Source organism: Vanessa cardui, chromosome 19, assembly GCF_905220365.1.
Source record: "Vanessa cardui chromosome 19, ilVanCard2.1, whole genome shotgun sequence".
In the NCBI taxonomy this organism is placed as follows: Eukaryota; Metazoa; Arthropoda; class Insecta; order Lepidoptera; family Nymphalidae; genus Vanessa; species Vanessa cardui.
Genome location: NC_061141.1, coordinates 7,475,123 through 7,502,453, shown reverse-complemented (window position 1 = coordinate 7,502,453; position 27,331 = coordinate 7,475,123).

The window sequence follows — 27,331 nt, the reverse complement described above, 5'->3', positions numbered from 1 at the left end:
GTATGAAAGATAATTATACCAAGTTTCGTTAAAATCCGTCCAGTAGTTTTTGTTTCTATAACGGTTATAGGGACAGACAGACAGACAGACAAAAATTTTACTGATTGCATTTTTGCCTTCAGTATCGATCCCTGATCACCCCCTGATGGTTATTTTGGAAAAATATTTCATGTACAGAATTGACATCCCTACAGATTTATTATAAGTATAGATATAGATATAGATAAGTATATTAGATTTATTAAGATTCATTTCTTAGTTTTGGTTTTCGATTTTTTAACTAACTATAAAACGATTAAGACGAAAATCTTCGATAGATACTAACCTCACCATTTCTTTAGCGATATACTACGGTTCTATGGTGATACATTCGTCTAGGGTTATAGTGATAATATTAAATGACGCTCTTTTTTTTAATTGAATAGATAGGCAATTTTGTAAGTGCAGACATAGATAGATACAGTGTAAGAAATGTTTATTTGGGATCGGACATGTCCTTCTTAGTATCTGAAGTAGCATTGCCTGATTTTTGACTTTATTATTTACAACAATACTAATATTAGTTTGATGATGGAATATATGAGTAGTGTTTGGTATATATTGAAACAGACTTGCTCAAAATCCAGCAAGCGAGTAAGCAGTAGTAAGTAGTAGTAACAATTAATAATAATTATATATGGAAACAAGATACCTTGGATTTTCGAAAAGACATAGTTGTGTCCTATAGTAGTTCTGCCATGTTAGGCATTTGAATAGTTTCCTGTTTTTTGTTATGCATTTATACTACACGATAATTAAACGCGATATCACCGAGGTTAACCTCGCACTCTATACCTTTCTTCGCAGTTAAGAACGTCTTTTTATATCCGTTATATTGCGTCCGCTTTGTGGCGACAACGCTATCCTAGGTAAGTGGAGCTTGCTAGAATATTCACAAGCTGAGCAGTTTTCTAATTTGATGTGCATGCCTTTACGCGTAGAATGAATTAGGTTATCAAATCGAAATTATTATTATCAAAGTGCGAGAGAATAATGTATTAATTATAAATTTCGAAATTTATATAGCCAATCTTAAGTAAAAAGTTTAGCTAACTAATAATGGAAGGCAACTACGCTGACCATAACACTACAAATACAAATGAGCTGAGATGCCCCAGTGGTTAGAACGCGTGCATCTTAACCGATGATTGCGGATTCAAATCCATGCAAGCACCTCTATATATATGTGCTTAATTTGTGATTATAATTCATCTCGTGCTCGGCGGTGAAGGAAAACATCGTTCCACCAACCCGCATTGGAACAGCGTGGTGGAATATGTTCCAAACCCTCTCCTTAATGAAAGAGCAGGCCTTATCTCAGTAGTGGGAAATTTACAGGCTGTTACTTTACTTTACTTTTACTTTAACTAAGAATGTAATGCAACAATTATTGTGTTGGCAATTTACATAGAAACTAATCGATTGCGCAAGACGTATCACAGATCGCAACTTTACTCGAATATAAGTCCACTTACTATCTTCTCACTCATTCTCTTCGGTTTTCCGGCATTTGAACCCAGGACTCGTAACTTAAAGCACCATAAATTTCCTGCTGCTGGGTTAAAGCCTCCTAACAATTTTGTTGAAATTAGACACATGCAGAGTTTCTTACGATGTTACCGCCGCCTACCACGAAATGAATTATAGACACAAATCAAGCACATGAAAAGCTTGCTTGTCTTGCCTTGAATCTGCAATCATCGGTTAAGTTGCACGCGTTCTAACAATTGGGCCTTCTTGGTTCAAATTTTGATAATTTTTTTATCAAATACATTACAAAGTTAACGACTTACATTATTTAACCGCACATTTACTTTAAATTCTAATCCGTTTATTCCCGGTAACTTTAAAAATAAATTAGTTTAGTTTACGGAAAACTACAGAGCGTAACTAGGAATTACACCGTGAATAGCTAATTGCATGGAAATGTTCTATTTTAATATTCAACTTTACTATTATCTGTTGAAAGTCTCGTTACATTGCAGCTGTGAAAAAAAAATTAAAGTTATTTTAAAATTCATGGAACATTTTTAAACTTTATAAGAGGATATCTATCCCATTATTATCATAATTACGTAGTTGTTTTTTTTATTGAATAGGTTGGCGGACGAGCATATGGTAAGTGGTCATCACGACGCTGTAAGAAATATTGACTATTCCTTATATCGTCAATACGACACCAACCTTGGGAACTAAGATGCAGTGTCCCTTGTGCCTGTAGTTACACTGGTTGGTACCCTTCAAACCGGAACACAACAATACTGGGTACTGTTGCTTAGCACTATAATATCTGATGAGTGTGTGGTACCTACCCAGACGGGCTTGCACAAAGCACCACCAAGTAAAATAGTATAATATAGTTTATATACAGTTTAAAATTACGCAACGGATTTTGATGCGGTTTTTTTTTTTAATAGATAGAGTGATTTGAGAAGAAAATTTTGTTTACGATACATGGACAATATAGTAAAGAAACAAGAAAAAACTTTGGAATGTTTAGTATCAGCATTGCACACGTGCTAAACCACGGGTCTCCAGTTATATTATATTTCTCTAACGTACCGAAACAATATTTTACTTCAAACTAGAGCTATATAGAGTATGTATTTAGCAGTAGAGCAAATGGCGAGTGAGAAATGCCTAATCAAACGATCCTGAACAGCCTCCATAATTACAGACAATATGCGCGATCCGAATACGCATTCAAGAACCTTGATTTCCACATTGTGACGCATCTAACAATGACACTTTAATTATCTAAAAGAAACATTTTCTTCTCAGTGGAAATAGTTTACGTCCAACAACTAAGGTATTTTATAATATTTGAAGATTTAAAATTATATATGTTGAAAATTAATTGCATTGTAATGTTACCCTAAAAATTAATCGTTAAATTTATCGTTTGTATCGTTAAAAAGGTATCACTAAATACGAAAAAAATTGCCTTGAAACCATGTGGATCAAAGCCGCAGTCTCGAGATATACTAATACAAAGTTAAAATTAGAGCTTCCCCCCCCTTAACTTTTGAAAAGCTCATTAGACACCATATCAAAAAATGAATTGTCCCAAAATGAAATTACTGGTCATATCGCAGCCATGAACAATCTACTAGACTTAAGTAAGTATAAACCACTATGCTTGTGACTGTCGGATCGTTCTGGGCTGTGCTCTGGTATGGTGCCTCCATCTCAGTCAACAGCTCATGTCAGCCCCATACCAAGCAAAACACATCATGTTCCTCCCAAAAAATGTACTAAAATTTATAGTGATGGAATGGGAAGAGATATGGGTGTTTTGCTCAATGACATGTGTAGGGACAATTAGTAACAAATTATTGTATGCCAGGTGCAAGTTACTCACATATAATGAATAGTATTTTGAATTGTGCTAATTGTCCTTCTACTACACTAATCATACTAGTTGCGAGAAGGGGAAATGTGAACAAAAAAATTCTTGATAATTATTACACTAAATTATTAAAAATAAATGTAGAAATAATATTAATGTTCACATTTCCTTATATTAAAGTTTATTATAAACAATTAGGTTTAAATTAAATAATATGTTACATATAATGACCAATAGTTATTATGTATCAATAAATGACATCAATAATAAAATTGAATTAGTTGATATTAACAATATAATTAATGATAGTTCATGTTTATTGACATGTGATAGGTGTCACCAATCAAATTTTTATAAGAGACAGATAGCAAGCACGCTATCATATTTTATTGTTACAAAATCAACCAACTGTTTGGTTGACCAGACAACTGCTTCTGTTGAGCAGTATAATAATACAAGGCCATATATTTTGGAACATGTTCCAAGTAATTTAAATTAAATTCTAAGACAATAGAGGTAGTCTCTGGCCCCAATAGTATAGTTACCATAGAAGCCAATAAAAAGAAAAGGAAAATAACTAATAATAAAATTGTAAATTTGGTGCACCAAAATATTCAAGGAATGTTAGGGAAGGACCTAGAAATTGAATTATTTTTGACCTGTAATGATATTGATATTTTGTGTTTAACTGAACATTGGCTTCTGAATTATCAGGTCATGTTTAACTTTAGTGGGCACCACATGGCTAGTTTGTTCAGTAGGAATAAACCTATTCGCGGTGGCTCTTTAATACTTATGAGTAATCATTTTAAACTTAAGGAACTATAAACTATAGAAAGAGCTTAAGCGTGTCATTGTTGTATGCGTATAGGCCCCCTAGTAAATTATATGAATTGTTTGAAAATGTATTGGAAAATGTTTTATCAAAATTATCTGAATGTAATAAAGAAATTATTGTTTGTGGAGATTTTAGTATAAATTTACTGCATAATACAACCACAAGTATTAGATTCAGATCATTGTTAAGTTCATATAATCTGGTAAATCTGTTCTTAGAACCAACTAGAATAACAGATTCCACAGCAACTTGCATAGACAATATATTCGCAACCCATATTCCACAAAATAAAATGATGATTAATAAACTAAATTCAGATCACTGTGGACAACAGGCTTTATTTCATTTTCATATTAAAAAAAGAGCAATTGCGAAAAAATAATGTTTGTTCCTTTGACCAGAAGTCGTATTGAGAAGTTTCGAAGTAATATTATGGCCAGTCTCCTTCACCTAGCTCTTAGTGATAACTGATAATCCCAACGTTTTGTACAATAACCTATTCAAATTAATTAGAAACAAGTTTAATGCAATATTCACTTCTAAAACTGTTAATACAAAAATCTTTTGAAATTCAATGATTGGGCTACTATTGGAATTCATAAAAGTAGGCAAAGAATGTACGAGCTTTATAATGAAAGAACGTACAATCATAGTGCCACTTTTGCCAATGTAAGTAACTATTCAAAATTATTTAGAAAAGTGTGCTTTTTGGCTTAGTCTTTAACTATAAAAAATAGAATTAAGAATGCACATAACAAAATAAAAATGACTTGGAAAATTATTAATTGTGAAACTGGTAGAAGTGGTAATCGGAGCTCCGAATTAAACTTAAATTATAATAATAAAGTCATAAATAGTGAACGGGAAGTTGCTTCAATTCTTGAAAAATTTTTTGCTGATATACCAGTTTCTACAACTAAGTTACTTATTTCTTCTCCAGCTGTTGCCGAATCATTGATGAAAGAACATGTACGAGAATGCAAATCAAAATTTAATTTTACCCCTGTAAACACCAATATCATAATTTGTGCATTTAAGTCATTAGACATTAGGAAAACTGCTGGTAAATGGGGTATTTCTGTAAAGGTGATGAACTCAATTATTGATGTGATTGCACCTTATCTTGCAATAATATTCAATGATTGTGTTCAACGTGGTATATTTCCTGACCTGATCAGACATAGTAAAGTCATTCCAATATTTAAATCTGGTAGCTCTTCAGATCCTAATAACTATAGGCCCATCTCAATACTACCTACTCTCAGCAAAATATTTGAAAAAAATATTTTAAATCAATTATTAGCATATTTCAATAGACACAATTAAATATTTAATATTAAATATTAAAAAGCGACTTATCCAAAGCCTTTGATTGTGTTCAGCATGAAACTCTGGTCAGGAAACTATATCACTATGGAATTAGAGAATGTGCACTCGACCTTCTGACTTCTTATCTTAACAATAAAATTCAGAGGGTTGACGTTAAAGGGACAAGGTCTCCTGGGGTCTCAGTTGGTATGGGGGTCCCACAAGGATCAATTCTTGGACCTTTTCTATTCCTCATATACATAAATGACTTGCCCTTTCTTGTTGGGAACAAACATGATATAGTATTGTTTGCTGATGATACCTCTTTGGTTTTTAAAATTAATAGAAAACAGGTTCAGTATGACGATGTAAACAATGCTATCTCTGATATAGTACATTGGTTTCGCGTAAATAATCTTAGACTGAATAATAAAAAAACTAAAATTGTAAAATTTAGCACACCAAATGTGCAAAATGTAAAACCCGATGTACTTATCAATGGGGAATCGATGGATCCAGTTGAAATAACTGAATTTCTTGGCCTTACTCTTGGTGCCAAGTTACAGTGGCTCCCCCATATAAATGGATTGGCAGGTAGACTGAGTTCTGCGGCATTCGCGGTAAAAAAAAATAGATTATTTACTGATGTTGATACGGTTCGTCTAGTTTATAGTTTAGTTTATTTCAGTTATTAGATATTATACTGTGAAAGTCACAGTATAATGTCCTACGGTATTATGCTTTGGGGTAACGCAGCAGCTATCCAAACTATATTTGTGCTGCAGAAGAGGGCTATTCGCGCAATCTATAACGTAGGAGCCAAGGAATCATTAAGGTATAGATTTAAAGAAATTAAGATATTGACTGTTGCTTCTCAATACATATTTTGTAATGTTTTGTATGTACGGAAAAATATTAATGTTTTTATGAGAAAATGTGATTCTCATAACATTGGTGCAAGGAACAAACACAATCTTGTTACTCCTGTTACTCGACTGCATAGAGTCAGTAACTCTTTTGTGGAGCAATGTATACGCTTCTACAACAGGATCCCAGAAAGCGATCAAAATGCTTCTGTTGCCAAATTTAAAAAAATTGTTAAGGAACGCTTGTTTGCAAAAGGTTACTATACAATTAGCGAGTTTATGTTTGATAGCACACCTTGGGAATGAAACGATCGCCTCCTGGCTATTTCTAATCATATACTACTAAGTATCTTATTAATTTGACAAAAAAAAAGACCCGCTGAGTTTCTTTCGCCGGTTCTTCTAAGGTCAGGGTGTTCCTTTTTCCGAACCGGTGGTAGTGTTTATTTGACAATCAATAAGTAAGTGTAATGCTTCTATATTGAATAATGGAATTTGAATTTGAGTTTGAATAATTCTGAAAAAAATATGCTGTATACTTCCAAGTAAGTACTTTCAACGAAAACTATAGCGGACTCTGTATCATACATAGTTATTTTTATACAACTCGACCAACTTATGACGTGCATTTTCCCTAATTAAATAGTAATGTATGGAAATAACTACCAACAAACTATGAAAATAACTAGGAATATTACATACCTGCATACAGAAGTGGGCCAGGGTAGAAATAGAGATTGCTTAATTTCAATCTTATGGCCCACCTTATGGCTACGGAAATCTTTCATGTGCGTGTCTGACTAGAATGTCAACTCAGCAATTCGTTTAGTACATCTGCCTAACTATTTTAAATGAGGTTGATATACATACATCATCGTAATTTAGCAGTGTATACTAATAATACTTAAACTTAGTTATGTGATCACTTTGATAAAATGAGTAATAATCATTGCACGAACACGTAGTACAAAAGTAAGGATAAGCTTATAATACCAAGTTGCCAACTCCGCAAAGTCAATAAATCCTTCCTGGAGCAAGGTATTTACGTCTTTAATGTTCAGTAGATATTTTAATTTGCCGTTTCATAAATTCAAATCATTTGTTAGAAATCCATTAATAATATTCAACACAAGATTATATACAGAATAAAAAAGCTCGTAGCTTATAATTTTTGAATTCCAGGCAGGTTATATTGCATACATTAATTTGTTTGATATAACTTTATATCTCAAATGTTGGAAAAGAGTAACTGCTGATATTTTTGCCGGTTCTTCTCGGTCGAATCTACTTTCCTAACCGGTGGTTGGTCCACGTATAATTCAGTCCCGTAAAATGATGATTCAAAGGTACTTGTATAAAAGCCTACTAGAACAAAATACATTGATTAATTAATTTTGAATAGTAACATCGTAAATTAAATTTTATCTGTCACATAAAAAATCCGTGCTTCTAATATGACTTTTATGCATTCCTGTTATTTAATTTTTAGTTAGTTTATTTATAATATGAACTATCAAACGAAAACAACAATAACAGTGGTTCAAGGTGAGAGAAGCTGATTCGTAATACTAAAACAGTTGAGACAATAGTCCAAGATATGAAGATCGAAAATACGACTCAATAAATCACCTGTTACACTACAATTAATATTTCTTGTTATAAAACTTCAAAGCCATCATTTCCTTCAAATACAAATGTGACAAGTAATAAAATGTCCACACAAAAAGTATTTATTAACGCGATGAGTGTTTAATACCATTCTTTTCAATATCAAAGAGTAGATGTTCGACAAATATGATCCCGATGGACGATAAATCATTATTGACAGAGGTCGTGCAATTGGACTAATATTGTGTATGGCTTCATAAATTGCGATCGGGTCGATTGGTTTCGGTAAGCTACGAACTGTATTTTCTCGACAATATTATTTCCTTTTAATTTATGAGCTGGAGTTGAGAAATTATTTTTCCAAAAAGCTCCTTTTTGTTTCGTGCACCACTAGGAAATATAAAATGCTTGAGCTAATTAATGTGAAGTACGAGTCCTATCGATTTCTACCAGACAACCCAATCGGAAAGCGACTTTAAAATAGAAACCAAGTAAGTAGTACACATACATGCCTTTACGTATAGTCAGTAAGAAAATCTTCGTCAGTTTTCAAATTCAATCCTTTATCAAGTCTTAGTACCTTTTTAATCTAAACATAAAATCATTGCGACGCAATATGTCATTCTCAATCGGTAGCAGATTTTCGCTCATCAGGTGACGAATCTTTTCTTACCCCGACTGTACCAACCAATACAACATATGAAATAATAATTAAAAATAATAATCTTATCAAATTGAAGATTTTCTTGATCTAATATAAAATAAATCGCCGCTATTGGATATACAATGAATTCCTACATTGTCTCCCTTGCCATCTCTATGCCAACTTTGCCAGTCGCTTTCTAAAATGTGACTTCTAGTTTTACTTACAAAATTTGCTCTCGTCCTTTGAGAATCGCGACATGCCAATTCGGATGGTCTCGTATTCAAATATCACTGCATCTGTAGAAATTGAGCAAATTTCTCCAATTAATGTAATACTTGGTACAGATTTTAACATTCAATGACCTTGATATAAATATGATTGACCAACATTGACCACGAATCGCTTTCTTGCAATGAAATCTTCAAGTTAAAATTATTACATTTTAATGAGTTTATTAATGTAATTAACGAATCGACTATTGAGTTCCTTATCGGTTCTCGACAGCCTGTGTATTCCGAATCAGTTTTGTATTTTATACTATTTAATATTGTATAATTTAAAGGTAGGAAGTTCCTTGAATAAAAAAAAATAATTAAAAAAAAATCATTTTATTTAAAAACAAATACTTACTTACTTAACTTTGTTTACTTGCGTAGTGACGTTGGATCACTCTGCATCTTTTACCGAATTCACGGGGAAGATCTTGCCTTGAGTAATCCGAACAATTCCTCGGAGGAATTGTTCGGATTACTCAAGGCTGCTGAATTTCACCTTCGGACATCTCGTCATAATTCGAATTTTCACCTGCACCACCTTGATGTCCGAAAATCCACAACAGCTCGATTTCTTAGACATTTTCTGCCTCGCACAACCACTTTGTGAAACCAGCTTTCGCCGGCGGTTTTTCCGAACCGATACGACATGGGAACCTTAAAGAAAAGAGCGTACTCCTTTCTTAAAGGCCGGCAACACACCTGCAAGCCCCCTGGTGTTGCAGATGTCCATGGGCGGTGGTAGTCACTTTTCATCAGGTGAGCTTCCTGCTCGTTTGCTACCTATGTCATAAAAAAAAACTTACATAATATACGAGTTACGATATTCATTTGACATTCAAATAATAAATATTGTTTTTGTATGTTACTTATTCACGGTGTACTCATATTTTTGACTTAGATAAACAGGCACAAGGGACACAGCATCTTAGTTCCTATGGTTGGTGGCACATTGACGATGTAAGGAATAGTTAATATTTCTTACAACCTCATTGTCTATGGGTGATGGTGACCACTTACCGTCAGGTGGCCCATATGATCGTCCGCCAACCTATACAATAAAAAAAAGATAAAAAATACAATAACAATTTCACAGGGAACAAAAATTTATTATTTAGATAGACTTTCATCAAAAACTAGAACCTTATCAAAAACATGCAAGAACAAGCGTAAATCACTTTTTGAAATAATAACAATGTTATCATAACACTAATGAGTTCATAACTTTAGTTTCGTATAATTTACTTAACTCCAGTTTACGTTTTCAACTATTTTATAACATTACATAGTAGTTAACGAGCGTGGAACATAAATTGTACAAGTTTATTATTTTCCTCGTACCCTTCAATCCAGGCTAAAATTATTTACTGGCAGAGTTTTATTGGATGTCTAACGAATAACGACATTGCGGTAAGTGGAAACACGACCGGAATCAACAATTTTCTTAGTGAGTAACCAGGGAATACAGTTAACCGACTGCAGCGTTACTAAATAGATTGAAATGGTTTTTTATTCAAAATAAAAAGACAGACCAATGACATGGCCAATATTTTTAGAAAAGCTGAGAAATGGGCATGAGGCACAAAATGATGGTAAGTGAACTCGAGGACTTCCACAACACTTTGGGGATTGGGTAGTGAGTACTCTTTGCTCAAGTAAAGAACCTACTCGTTTCCAGGTTGTCAAACCCAATCTGTTCGGAAAAACCTTGAATTTTGACTGGGTTTTGGAATTCTGATGCAATGTCCGATGGTGATGTTCAGCACCTAGGATTCATTGATTTTTCAGAACATTTCGTGTGAATAATATGGTAAAGGATGCAAACTGATCCAACATTTCTATGCAGAGCCAAAGGGTCAAACTGCCCGGAAACCTCGTGATTTGCTGCCTTATAAACCACTTAATAACTTCGGTCACACTCAATTTAGAATAAAAAAAATAGAATAACTTCTATTTTACTTTATAATATAATTATATCAACATATCAAATCAATAACGCACGAGCTCGCCGTTGCTAAAGCCAACTTCACTATGCAAAGAGACCAACTTTTATTTTCTTATATAAAACACGCGCAATAAGCAAGTTACTGCCTAAAATAATTATATAGTTCTAAAGAAAATTTATTTCACAGAAACACGCTTATTTTTCGCAACAAAATTATTATATAACATCGCTTTGAAATGGAAGAGATATTAAAACTGAAGAGTCAATCTTGTTTTACAGATTGCCGCTTCCACGAGTGTACTCGTGGCTTTATTCCCTTTGTGGAACTAATTCTGTAGGTGCTTACCGGAAATCATTTATTTTATCCCCAGTCATATAATATTGCATTCATTTGGTCTGACATTTCTCAAGATTTATTGAAGTTATTATAAGCGCTGTGTCCTAGGTTCATCTTTTTTCCTACGCGTGTCTCAAACAATTTAGGGGTAGGGTGAAGGGGGTATGTCAGCTTGTCTTTTTCTACAATTTTCCTCTGTTATTCATTGTGTGATCATTCAAATTCATCTCTCTCATAAGTAAGCATAGCTGTGACCCATCATCGTGTCACCTACTTCTTTGTATGTGATAAAACACACTCCATTTGTCTTCTTAGGCCGCCCTTTTCCCCTCCATCCCTCTTCGCTCATGACTGTTTTAGTTACAAACTGTGTCCCTAGTTGTTGGATTTATTCCAGTCCATTTAGTTCTCTGAGTGAGAACGAAAGACTGGTCATGGTTGTTTCAAATGACACCAATGCCTAAGAAATAATTTTATAATAATTTAAGATTTAAAAAATAAAATTCTTATAACGACGAAGTTTCTGTATTTCGACGCAAGATAAATAAACATGACAAAATATCAATTTTAAAAGATCAAAGAAATATAATATAATAAAAAATAGCAAAATAAAATTAATAAAAATATTACGTAGATACGTACGAAAAATATTATAGTTAACAATTTTTGTTCAGTAAGCACGCGAGTCGGAAGGAAGGAAAGCAAGATAAATCATCGATTCATCAGACAACCGCGCGTTCCGGAGACAAATTACTTGGTCCCTCATTTTATTCCACTGTGAATTATTTTATTTGTCATTTTATTGATTTCAATGACTTATAAAATATACAAACACAAACAGTAACCAAAAAGTTATGTTATATTTAGACGGTAAGTCGAACAATTAATAAACATGATCTAATAAAATGCATATCTTGTACATAACACGATTGGTAAATCCGCCACTGTTAATAGCATACACAAATCTATGTAATATGGTTGCTGGGATTGAATATTCATTTTTCCGGTCATGCTAGATAGCTGTCTCAGAATAATATGAGAGAGAAACGAATAAAAAATGCACCTGTGCTTACTCATATGCAAGAAACAATGTTAAGAGCCGCTGCCGCTGTCTAAAAAGCTGGAATAAAAAGCGATCCCGATATTCATGTCCATATTTCATTACTTTTATTTCAGTTGCTCTTGAAACTCTTGGTACTGGGAGTAGTGGTGCAAAATATTCATTAAAAATATAACACCTCACCTTATTGCCTCCTCTGGAGGAGGGCTGGTTTGTTTTTTGCCTAGATGATCCGGATTGCGATTCAATGGGGAAATGCTGAAAGCATTCTTCCCGCCATTTCACGCAGTCAAAATTTACACAATATTTTTAATTTATATATATCAATATTATGTATATCAAGGACTTAATGTTAATAATTCTTATATCAATGAATTGGTGTCAATTTTAAACAAACACAACGAAGACAGTGGATAAATTACTTCCCATTTCTCTACTGCTCTGGATGTGGATATTATGTACAACATCGACTGCTCGTATGTGTTTATGATGACTTTCATAATGTAGTTACAAGTTACGTCCAGCAAGCTTCCACTCTCGTGAGAGTTGATTTCAACAAGATTCGTTCGTCTATAATTAGTTAAGTTGTGTACGTGCCGAATTTCAACTTGTTAGATCTCATAATTGGCACTCGTAACTATTAAGTGACACATTTGCCGGTATATTATATTTCCTTGTATAAAAAGGAAAGTAACAGCCTGTAAATTTCCCACTGCAGGGGTAAGGCCTCCTCTCCCGTTAAGAAGAGGGTTTGGAACGCATTCCACCACGCTGTTCCAATGCGGGTTGGTAGAATGCATGTGGCAGAATTTCGATGAAGTTAGACACATGCAAGTTTCCTCAATATGTTTTTCTTCGAGAAGAATCCCGGAAAAGCATTATAAACACAAATGAAGCACATATATAGTTGTGCTTGCCTGGGTTTGAACCCGAAATCATCGGTTAAGATGCACGCGCTCTAACCACTGGACCATCTCAGCTCTTTTTCCTTGTATACTTATATATAATATTAGATAATAGTTTGGATTTAACCACGTCATCTCCTCCACCTCGCTGTTTCAATGTGAGTTGGAGATAAATTTATCCTTTTATAGCTGTGGCTGAATGCTATCCAACCCATCTAGACCCCTTGTGATGCTTAATTTGACCACAAAGCACGAATTAAATAAGACGCAATTTCAGCACCTTAAAAACTCCTTTATGTAGGTACTAGGTTTTCAAATATGAAATCTACTCATTAGGCCATCTAGGCTCTATATTTAAATACATATGTTTGTTTTGATCTCATGAAATTATAATCTCTTATTGTCTGTTTTCGAGTGTATTTAGTATATTATATTTAAATTATTATTAGTATTTATATATAATAAATTGTTAATAAAAGCGTATACTAGTAAATTGCATAGAACTTTCTCCTTGGTCCAAGCTTATAGAGTAGTGCTGATATAAGTTGTTGAATTGTTCGATAAATTCCCACTAGCCCGGAGTTAGAAGTTCGTTGTATTATACTCCTGCGGTTTCAAAAGCACGGAAAGCCAGATTCCAGTTACTCTTTTGTCTTGATTTCTCCTTTCGGCGAGTTTCGATTGCATCTGATTATACAGACAGGAATCAGATGGAGCATTTTATTTATTTTATTGTGCTAGGGTCGTGTAATATTAAATTAGCAATTCTGGTAATATTTTCGAAGTCAAAATGGCTAAAATTGATTTGATTTTCGAGTTTTTCTATCTATGTAGGTATATTCAAATGAAGCAATTTTTGACAAAAAGGACTAATTAAAAAATCTATTTTATATAATCTGTTATTATTAGAATCGAGTGAAGCTAAGTTAGTTGGTATGTTTTTTACCATCTCCAATAAAGTCTTACTGAGGCTCAAGAGTTTTTATGATCATCATTTTATGATGTACAAAATGTGAAAAACTTGTATACAAATAATAAAACTCTATAATAAATAAAAATAACGTCTCGTTTTCACATAAACAGTATAGCGTTCATCCATTTTTCAATATCATGCCATGCAGAAAATACACTTATCGATTTTTCTTTTGTTTTCTAGTATCCATTTCTGATATGGAACCTATTTCACGAAAATATAACACTATTTCCATCTAGACAAGGTTATAACCTTTAAAATTCTCATGCCAAAAATATAGTCCATTTAGACTGAACGATATAGAATAACTATTTTGAAACTTGTAATATTCGAATTCAGGAGTATGCTGTGTAGTGTAATTTAATTTTTATTGCCTTTGTACTAAGTATCAGATTCGTATAAACTATAAATTAGATCTTAATTAATGAATTATTATTGGTCAGGTTTTGTTGAATATAATAATAATCTTCTTGTTGACGGTATTCTGGAATATTTATCATCATCCCTGGAATTGAAATAATAGTTTTGACTTATCGAACTGTTCTATATATTCTGTTTAAATGTGGCTTTATTTGAGAAAATCATTGCTGTCTTAAATTTTCGCGATGATTACACATTTAAATAAAACTATTTATAACGGATGAATCGCGTATATTAATTATTTTTAAACATCCCGACGTTTCGAGCACTTTGCAGTGTTCTATTTATTTATATTTATATTTTATATTTTTCTGTGTTTGTTTTTGTTTTTTTTTTTTATATATATATATATAAAAAAAAAAACAAAAACAAACACAGAAAAAAGCAGATAACATAAAATCATAACTATGTATTTATATTCTATGCAAAGTTTTTTAGATGTGAGGTAATTTTATTTTTAAAGGAGTAGATACTATCATGCAAGATGTCTAGTTCATTGATACCAGTCGATAACTCGTTATACGTCCTAGCTAGTCTGTTTATTGGTGAATTTTTTCCTAGGTTGGTTTTTTGTTTAGTTGTTACCAATAACGGTGACTTGTATCTAGGTATCCTGAAAGGCACGTTAAAACCAATCATAGAGAGGATTTGCGGGCAGTCAATTTTATTGTTTAATAATTTGTGTAAAAACGTTACATCTAAAAGTTTTCTTCGACAATCCAAGGACAGTAAGTGGTAGTTATTAAGTCGGCCCTGGTACTGATCGCCCCTCAAGTTATTAAATCTATAATGTAAAAATTTTAAAAACTTCTTTTGCACTCTTTCGATTGTATTAATATGAATTTTATATTGAGGGCTCCAGACAACAGAACAGTATTCAAGTTTACTTCTAACCAAGGAGTTGTAAAGAGTTATGATTGTATATGATTTATGTAGCTCCTTAGAGTTTCTCAAAATGAATCCCAAAGACTTGAATGCGGATGTTGTAATGTGTTCGACGTGAGTATTAAATTGAAGCTTCGAGTCCAAAATAACTCCTAAATCTCGAATAGTTTGCACCTTGTTTATAGTAATACCAGATATATTGTACGCACTTTCTATAGCATTTCTTTTTCGTGTAAACCGAATATGGTAGCACTTCTTGATGTTTAATTTCATTTTATGTAATTTGCACCAGTTTTCAAGGCGATTAATATCTTCCTGTACTATAGTCACGTCATTGTGAGTTTTAATAGTTTTTGTTATTTTTAAATCATCAGCATAAAAGTAAGCTCTGACGTGTTTAAATATTAGGGGTAAATCGTTTATAAATATATTAAAAAATATTGGACCTAGATTTGATCCCTGTGGTACTCCTGAATGTGCAATGTATGGAACTGACTGATATCCATCAATAACTACTGTAGATGGGCGTGCGTTAATATAAGAGGTGCACCACTTTAGTAAGGTGTCAGTTATACCGAACGATCTCAATCTCTTCAATAATATAGAGTGATTAACCGTATCAAAAGCCTTCGAAAAATCTGTATAAATTGCATCAATTTGTTCACCGTCATCTACAGCTCTAACTGTTTCTGTAACAAAGGTGACAAGGTTGGTATTGGTAGATCTTCCTGATACGAATCCGTGCTGATTACTATTTATATGGGATTTAAGATAATCTGCTAAATTATAATGTACAAGACTTTCGAAGACCTTTGCCACAGTTGACAAGATTGATATCGGACGATAATTTTCGACGGAAGCGGGATCATTGCTTTTAAACACAGGTACAATTCTCGCCTCCTTCCAAACTTGTGGAAATATTCCTGTGTTTAAAGATGTATTAAAAATGAGATACAACGGAAAAGATAAAGTAGTCGCACACATTGAAAGGAAGTAGGGAGATATGTTATCTGGTCCTGCGCCTTTCTTATGATCAAGCCTCTTTAATTTTTTTTCGATGTCGCCTTGTGATAGGTATATATTACCAACGTAAGTTTTGGGATCAGGTGCACATTAGTTTGATGTGTTGTCATTTACATAGACGGAGGAAAAATACGCTGCAAAAAGATTCGAAACATCTTGTTTATTCTTTGCTTCGACATTTCCGTATACCATCGATGTAGGGTAGGCGCTAGAATTTTTACGCTTGTTTTTGAAATGCGTCCAAAAATACCGAGGATTCTTCGAGATTGCATTTTCAATCATCGTTATGTAATTGTCATAACAATGTTTGATCAATTTGTTACAGTCTTTTCTTAGGTATTGAAATTCTATTTTCCATCATTATCCAATGGGTTGCTATACTGTTTTAATTTAATATGGAGCTTATATTTTCTTTTTAGGCATTTTATTAAGGTGGGTGTAAACCAAGATGGATAAGACTTTTGTGACACAGGTTTTTTCGGGACGTATTTATTAATAGTTGTATATAGTATGATATAAAACCTATTTACCATTTCATTAACATTATCGAGACAATCCTTGAATTCTTGAAGCCAATCAACATTGTTAAGAGATGCCAATATGATGTCATACTCGGCTTTAAAGAATTGATATTTGTTTTTTGAATTATTTTTTGAAGAGGGAGATTTCGAAGGTATTTTTATAATTACATCTAAAGGAGGATGGAATGTATCGATTTTACGTATTGGAGATAAGCTCTCATTTACACTCATCATGTCCCGGTCACAGAGGACATAGTCCAGCAAATTGTGTTTAATATTTTTTACGTTGTTAAACTGATAAAGTGAGTTAAAGTCAAGAAATTCTTTAAATATATTTTTAAGTGATGAGTTATTTGAATGAGTGTCAGGGATCAGCACAGTATTTAGATCATTCCATGCTAATCCGGGTAAATTAAAGTCTCCAATAATTACCGTAGCTCTGTGGTTGCCATAATTATTAGTTATTATATTACTTACCTTGTCAAAAAATGCTTCTAAAAAGCTTTGGTTTAAGGGAGGAGGAAAATACACAGCACATAAGTGTATTTTTGTTAAATGATTCCCAGAATAGATTTCTATAGAGACCCAGAGATCCTCACAATCGGTCTCCAGCACAAAACACCGACGCGATGGAAAGCTTTTTGAGATTGCTATAAGGACACCACCACCCGTTTTCTTATGAGAGTACTTGCATGTTTCTCTGTCACGCCTATAAATCAAATATCTATCATCAAATATTTCATTATCAGAGACATTGCTGTTAAGCCATGTTTCGGTTAAAATAATAACATCATAATTATTACTTAATACTTCGCGATTTACATCTTGCAAGGTAGTATTTATACCCCTAACATTCTGATAATAACATAATAACGAATCGTATTTTACAAATTATAACCAACTCTTTTAATTAAGAAAACATACAAAATTAATATTAAGATAAATTCTTAAGAATATCAAAATTTTTTACATAAACATATTCCGTATTTTCAGTTTTGCGCATATATACTCGTCCATTCTTCACCCATACATAGCGGTATCCAATTTTGAAACTGAAATCGTAGTTTACAATTTGCGAATTCGTAAAATCAGTCAAATTGTAAGCCATTTCAAAGCTAAACACAACACGTCTAGCCCAATTAAAACAAAACAAAGCAACATATTTATTTTCGTCAATATGCATTACTAAAATTACAAACAGTATATTTTCTAAAATTACCAATAATAACATTCGTGATTTTAGGTCTATCAATAACAAATTGTAAGCAGGTATATTCTCAGAAAACTTATTCTTATATCAAAGCATTGTTCTTTACAAAACACGGGCCCGAGTAACTTTTTCATACTCGGGTATAATTGACCCGAGAAAATCAAGATATGAAAAGATTTATTTTCACTTACGTTAATAACAGACATTATTATATGATTACAAAACGAAAACATAATAGTGGATGCATATTTAATCGCATGAAATCGTTATGAAATACAGTAACAATTACGATTTTTATGATAAATTAAATTTTCGTTTTAAGTCAATATGAGCGAAAGAATTTAAAAAGGTTTAACAAATTAAATAAAGTTTATATAATTTTACTCCTTATAGAGCATGATTTTATTACCTAATAGAAGCGTAATAATAAACATTAGTGAACGTAAATAATATAAAATCAAAGTATCATCACATATTCAAAAACACGTTTGAAAGAATATTTCTCCGTAAAATGCTTTGAGAAAAGATTATTCTTAAGTATAGCAAGAACTATAAATGAACTATAAGTTAAAGCCATTTCAAAAGTCGCTTTATTGAAATGGATACACATCCTGTTCCCTGAAAACTCTTCCATTTCCTAATTCCAAGAAACAATATTGTTCTGGAAATAAAACCTTAAGACATATAATGGACAGGTAGATGAAATTATATACTGGTAATCATTCAATTAAGTATTTACTAAAACTAATAGAAACTGAATAATTCTATGAAGAAATTTTGGAGGTAGGACTTAGTGTAAATCCGTCTGGGTAGGTAAAACTTAGTTATCAGATATTCTACCGCCACAAAACAGTACTCAGTATTGTTGTGTTCCGATTTGAAGGGTGAGTGAGCCAGTATAACTACAGGCACAAAGGACATAACATCTCAGTTCCTAAGGTTGGTGGCATATTTACGATGTAAGGAATAGTTAATATTTCTTACAGCGTCATTGTCTATGGGTGATAATTACAACTTACCATCAGGTGGCTCATATGCTCGTCCGCCAACTTTAAACATAAAAATAAAAAAAATTGATCACGAAAAGTCGAAATTGAGAAAAACACTCTTCAATAAACTGCCGTCAAAAATGTGTTCCATGATATCAACGATGTGTGCACAAAAATAAACGCCAGTGATGTGACCTAGTTCGATCGTTAATGACGTCTCGATTATTCTAGAACCATCATCCTCAAATATCCTTCCTATATTTTTTTCGTTGGAATTTCTTATGTGCGATGTGAATGATAGCAACGTGAAAAAATCTCCAAGTACACTTTAGACAAAAATACTTAGATAGACTTCATATATAAGACTTAGATCATACACTGACCAATTAACAAACATGTGGACCAAGCTTAAATTGGACAAGCTTGCCCAAATAAACTCCAAGCTCTCTCCTTAGCAAGAGAGGACACGTTTGCCCAGACGTGAAATATGTATTTACAGCCCGTAACTGTTGCTGATTATTTGAAAACAAAAAATAAATTGGAATACAGCTTTAAACAAAAAAAAAACCTACTTCGTCTCGTCAAGAATTTTTAATTTACTATTTAAATTTTTAAACAAAACCAAAATTATAATAAAATTTCGTGTGTGGACTTTTTAACTGTCTCGTTTACCTAATGACCAGTGCATACAGCTGCAAAGTATACTTTTAAAACCTGATTCGAGTGAATAAAAGCTGCTAGGGGTTTCTATCAAGAAACTAAACAAATATGGCAATACGACACCTTAGAAATCTCATAAAACCGTGACATCCTCTCTTGATTACTTTTCCCTATACTTTTACCTGTATTTAAAAGTACACGGTGTGCTAAAATGTCTGTTTAGACTTACCAAATTTTTAGAAAAGGTCCAAACTAATTAACATGTATGCGATGCCTCTAAATGTAGATTTAATGTATTTAATTTTTTTTTCTATATCTTTACCACAAAGAATAAGATTTTACAACGATTTTACACCAAAAAAGAGTAGTATAAACACAAATGAAAAAAAGTGGCGCTTGTCAGATTTTGAAATTTTGTTATGTTGTCATATCTGTCATAGATGAGCTGAGATGTCCTAGTGGTTAGAACGCGTGCATCTTAACGGATGATTTCGGGTTCAAACCCAGGCAAGCATCACTATGTATAAGTGCTTAATTTGTGTTTATAATTCATCTGTAACCTGCATGTGTCTAATTTCATCAAGATTCTGTCACATGTGCATTCCACCGACCCGCATTGGAACAGCGTGGTGGAATATGTTCCAAACCCACTCCTTAATGGAAGAGGAGGCCTTATTCCAGCAGTGGGAAATTTACAGGCTGTTACTTTAATTTAATTTACTTTGTCATATAAAACAACAATTACTACGTTGATGTATAATGTTATTCATGTAATGTTGTACGGAATAATTTTCTAGTAGTTCAAATGAACCTTAAGTACAGTACGAAAATGTTTTAACAGTATATGGCTGCTAGCCAATTAGGTATTTCAAGTAATTACCGAAATAAATGGCACAAAGCCAAAGTCTCTTAGATTTAATGAAAGCCTATTTGGTTAAAATACGAAATTCATAAATATTTAAATTCGATATGAGCAAGAATTTCATCAATACGATGTTTCAATTAATTATCGGTACAGATTTAATAAGAGGCAATACCCAGAAAACATTTTAACGATAACTCTTAAATTGATTTATTACTTACCGTAAAATATCTGCATTTAATGTATTATAAAAGTAAAAAAATAAAATTAATAATCTAGACACGCGGTAGCGTGTCAAGCCAAGTACTAGTAAGAGAACTGGCGAGCAGCACTGTGTGAGAACTATCCAAGTCGGGCTGATTTGGGCTTAGGCTACAATATATTATCCTAAGTTAGTGAAATAAATTATGTTTTATGTAGTTATAAATACATTCAGGACTGGCCATTGCACTTGTCACACATTTAGATCTCACTTCTTTTGTCGTTGGAGTCAACAACTAAGGCCTATATATTAATTTTATACTTGGCTTTCATTTTACATTTATGTTTTTGATGGGATAAATATATTAACTATATTAATATTATAAACGTGAATGTAACTCTGACTGTCTGTCGCTCTTTCACGACCAAACCGCTGAACCGAATTTGATGACATTTAGTATGAATTTAACTTGAACGCCTATAAAAGACATAGGTTTTTTTTTGCCACATGATAATCAACACCCTAAAACGCGAGTCTGGCCGCGGGCGATTACTAGTATGCTATATATAAAAGGCATGTGACGCTGCTAGCGTAAGGGTTCCTTTCCTTGAGTAGGTTTGGAGCTTTTTCCACCACGTTACCCTAATTTGGGTTAATGGAGTGATTTTGTTGAACACGAGATGGATTACACACTCGAAACGAAATAAATTCCAAGATTGAACTCGTCTGAATGATTCTCGCAGGGTGAGGTCTAACCTCGTGCGCCAGGATCTGCCTCTTAGCGTTCCAAGCGGAATACGTCTCCAATGTATGCTGAACGGTATTCTGGTCCACGCTCCACCATAATCTGGTCTTTATCTCTCTTTCTGTCAGACCTTTGGTCTGATGAAAATTTTAGAAGTAGTTGACTATAAAAAATAGTATTCTCTACGAATAAAATGCACTATTTCTTCAACCCCGTACTGGAATATTTACCTATTAAAGACATAGTTCACATATTACAATTAATCTTTTACATAAGAATTAATAACATTAAATGCTTAAATATATACAAATATGGACTAAAACTAGTTACTGTATAAATCTTGACCGCGTGGAATGGTGGGAAGAAAGCTAGCAGCATTTCCCCGTTGAATCGCAATTCCGATCCTCTGGGCAAACATCGAAACAGCCCTCCTGTCACCAGTGGATGCAATGAGGCGAGGTGTTATACTTTTGACGAAACTTTTTGCACCAATACTCCAAGGGCCAAGCATTTCGACAGCAAATAGAACAAAAGAGTAATTCTATATAAGACACTAATATTTAGATCTTTTTTTTTTGCTTCAGCTTTTTCCGCAGCGGCATAATAACATAATGGTTACATACTTCAATAGTAGTAATAGAAGAAATGTTAAAAAACACAAGTAAAAAACAGTTTCTACAGTATTCTTTTCCCAGAGTTTACGTTAAAATATTGAATAAGACTCATATTTAAGTAGATTATAAAGTAGTGCTCAGTGTGATTGTGTATGTATATATACTTTAACCGTTCCATAGTTAACAATGTTAATTTGGGGAAATAAATACAAAAAAAATGAAATTATATTTTACTTTAAACATTTAAAACATGACATAGGTTAGCAGCTGAAAAAATGGTTCACTTGACATAGTAAGAAGTAACCTCACAGTTTTTCTTAAAAAAAAAAACAAGATAAACGAATTCATTGATCTAACAGTTGTAGAATGCGTGGGAATATTAATAACAAACATTTATCATATCATAATAAGCAAGTAGGTATATAATAATATCATAAAATAGCACCGGTCTTAGAATTGAGCTTTAAGTATCCTCATTTTGATAATTATTAGTTTACTTTTTAATTTTTACTATTTGCTGTCTATTATTTAAGTATGTAGTATTTTGTCCACTAATCCTAATTTATTTTAATCGATATTATAATATACATACCTAATAAGATTTTTTTAAAGTTATTATATATTTTATATTTAATTTTTGCCACTAAAATATCGACAACAACAAAAAATCTGTATAGGACGATAATCCTATTGTCTTTCGAATAGAAATGTATATCGCTCTAAAAGTTTTACAATGGCTCTGTAAAATCCGATCAGCTTAACAAAAAATTCAAAATTTTAATTTAAATATAATAAATGTAAACCTCTGAATATAAACTACAGAGATTCACTCCTAAAACTAAGTGTTTACTTACTTTTATCCTGAACGAGGTTGATTTCTAAACTGGCTGGCGCCGTGCCGTCTTCACTGTTTCATGTATACACTATTTATGCACGACTGTTGCCCGGCGGCGACGGTCGCAGTACTGACCTACCAGAATAAAAGAAGACATTCTTTATTATTAAACGGATGAACAATAGACTTTTTCTTTTCTATTGTGTATATATGCCAGTTGGATTATTCTGCCAATGTCACTTTATAAACATACATATAACGGCATCTAAAATCTAAAGAATATCGAATATGAATTCACAGTTTGACACAAAATTTAACAAGTGCTCAAGACCGTGCCAGGCTTCTAGCGTTATCATCTAAAGAGTCTAGTCACTGGTTGAATTCATTACCCTCTAAAAATCTTGGGACACTTTTAGATAATGAATGTTTTCGCATATCGATTGGTCTCCGACTGGGAACACCTCTGTGTTCTGAACACAGATGCCCGTGTGGAAAGGAGGTAGACTCTTTCGGTTTACATGGTCTCTCTTGCCCAAGGAGTTCAGGTAGGCTTTTCCGCCACGGTTCTCTTAATGACATAATAAAAAGGGCTCTAGCCACCATCGACGTTCCTGCTCTTACTGAGCCTCGTGGAATTAGTCGTGATGATGGTAAGAGACCTGATGGATTAACATTGGTTCCCTGGGAACGAGGTCGGGCCCTTGTGTGGGACGCTACATGTGTTGACACGTTGGCCCCATCTCATATCCGAGAAACAATGTTAAGAGCCGGTGCCGCTGCGGAAAAAGCTGAAGCCAAAAAAATAACTAAATATTCGTGTATTATATCTAATTACTTTTTTGTTCCATTTGCTGTCGAAACGCTTGGCCCTTGGAGTAGTGGTGCAAAAAGCTTCATCAAAAGTATAACACCTCGCCTCATTGCCTCCACTGGTGACAGGAGGGCTGGTTCGTTTTTTGCCCAGAGGATCGGAATTGCGATTCAACGGGGAAATGCTGCTAGCATTCTTGCCACCATTCCACGCGGTCAAGATTTATACAGTAACTAGTTTTAGTTCATATTTGTATATATATATTTAAGCATTTAATGTTGTTAATTCTTATGTTAATAAAGAATATCGATGAACATAAATCGACATACGATTTACGCAAGACGGCTGGCAGGAGCTAACCGGAACAAACTTGTGTCTGAAATCGAGTCTTCGTTAAACGAAGTCTCGAATTGGGGCCGGCTAAATCTAGTCCATTTCAACCCCAAAAAGACGTAATTTTGCGCGTTAACCGCTAAAAAAACACCATTTGTCGTATCTCCACGATTTGGAAACATCCCGATAGCCGCTACAGGTAGTATCGGAATACTTGGCGTTAATATTTCGAGCCTCGTTCAGTTCCGCAGGAAAGCAAAGCCAAATTGTCTTCAAAAACGATCCCAGTAGCGTGCAATTGCAGAGGCTTATGTCCAGCAGTGGACGAACATGGGCTGTTGATAATAATGATGACGAAATCGACTTAGCAAAGAATAAATATAAAAGATCGATGTTAAAAAGTTATCAGGCAGTCCGTATAGCCCTCAATGTTCATGTAAGAGTCTATATAAGTCAATGTAAGTGGGCGGTTGCCACGTCGAAACTATGTTTATAGTAGATGATATGTGATAAACAGTGCCCAAATAAAAAGTAATAAATAACTAATTAATCTCTTGAATTATATTACTACATTAATTATTTATCCGGGAAAAACTTGTGTCTGAAATTGAGTCTTGTCAAACAAAATCTTGGACTGTTGCCGGCTAAACCTAGTCCATATCAACCTCAAAAAGACTCAAGTTTGAGCGTTAACCGAGAAAAAATTCACTATTTGTTCCACGATTTGAGAACATTCCCATTGTCGCCACAGCTAGTATCGGAATCGTTTGGCTATTTTATTTGACGTTGATGTTTTAAGCCTCGTTCAGTTTCGAGTCAATTGAAAGGTAAAGTAATTCATTCCTATCTGTTTGATCCTCTGGTTTAGCGTAAAGATGATGCATCACTTTACATCTGACAATCAGGAATTTTTGAAATCCTCAACAGCGCGATTTCCACGGCATTTTCTGCCTCGCACAACCAACTGAGGTTTCTTTCACCGGTGATTTTTCCAAATGAATATAACTTGGAAACCTAAGATCGCCAATCGGCGGTGATGCATCTTCAACTTTCCATTGGGTAAATCTCCTTACCATTTGTCACATATAGCAAAAAAAAAAACATCTTGATGCCTTTGAAATTATTTGGAATTTAATGGAAGTATTTGTAATTTTAATGCCTGAAATGTATTTTTTTAGTAAGAGAGGCTTTTATATTTATAAGCCGCCCCAACTACTTGAAAAGATAGTGCTCTAAATAAGAAAATAAAGTAGAATTATTGATATATTCGTGTCCCCACAAATATTTTGTTCCTCTGATGTATCTTATCTAAAGATAGTATTTATTTATTTAAGATCTTGATTCCAGATGATATTTTCATTGTTTTGGAACCTAACCCAGGATTGATGTTATTGTCTTCATTTTGGTTTTCCATTCAAATTATGATAATTACAAGTCCCAATATTATAATTATATCGATTTTTATTTCAGCCAGTAATCCAACCACACGTTTCAAAACGAAATATTTTGGAGCTGCACATCATTACTTACATAACACACACAACAAGATAACATAATCCTTTCTGAGAAACCCAAGTACGAAAAAAAATTGTTCTTTATTTAACGCTGAAAAATATAAAATTATAATAAATTGCGTATCCATTACCAAAGCTATATAACTGCTTACATAAGCCATTTGTTATTCTGACATTTTCAAATATTCATCCTACCACTTTTACTCACTAATTGACGCGCACATCAATAAAATTTACCGCGAATACAAGTGCTACCTCGCATTGGTTAGCTTGTTAATAAAACCACGAACGATCAGTTACTTGCTTGATGTCCACCAAATACATCTCAACTAATACTATTTTGACTGAAACAAATTTGTTTTTTATAGAGGGCATAACATCTTAGATCCCAAGGTTGGTGGCACATTGACGATGTAAGGAATAGTTAATATTCCTTAAAGCGTCATGATCTATGTGTGGTGGTTACTACTTACCATCAGGTGGCCCATATGCTCGTTCGCCAACCTATACCATAAAAAAGAATCACTATTCTTTTTTATGGTATAGGTTGGCGAACTAAATAGTAGTTTAAATAGTTTTTTATCAGATATCTAAAAATATCTCAGTAATATCTTCTCAGATGTCTAATTTGTCTCACATGTAGTAACTATCATAGTATACCATTGACCTAAAAATGAGTATAACGGTTCTCAGATGCAGGGCTGAATTTACTTACACTGAGGCTATACATTAATTATAATACATATCATAAAATTAGATAAATTAAGAATGAAAATTCGCAGTATTTTTTCAAACAAAATAAGACTAAAGCAAAATCGGTATATCTGTTTAGGATCTTATATGGCACATATAAGGGGGATCTTTTGTCTATCCTGGAGCTTAAAAATAAATTTTAATTTTGGGTAACATTTTGCAACAAGTCAAATTGCTTCGTGAACGATTACGTGCGAGGTATGATGTACGATTTTATGCTAGTTTCAATCACGACCATAGATCGACCTGAAATTAAAAACTATTCGTCCGTTACTGATTGATAAATGTATACCTGTTCTGTAAGAATAAAATCGAAAATCGCAAAACATATACGAGCAATATCGAAAAGCGATATGCGTCATTGGTTACAACAATTGTAATATTTAAAGGATACATACATAAAATATCTATAGTCACCACTGTTTCAATATTTGTCGATTTATATACGAAGTCAGTTCTTTCAGAATAAGATCCGTTCGAAATCTGCGCTGACTAATCTAAGTACAGGGGCTAATTGAAATAAAACTAGTTTAAACGGATTTTAATCGCGTATATTAATTATTTTTAACATCCCGACATTTCGAGCAATTTACAGCATCCGTTTTCAGTCTACCCGTGACCCGTAATATACGCGATTAAAATCCGTTTAAACTACGTTTATTTCAATGTATAATAATCGCGAAAATTTAAGACAACCTTACAGGGGCTAATGTTCTCACGTTTTTGAGTCACTTTTAAACCGATTTGGAGAGTCGAACTCATTATACGATTTGATGTTCACGACAAACTACAAGATTGTATTGTTTTT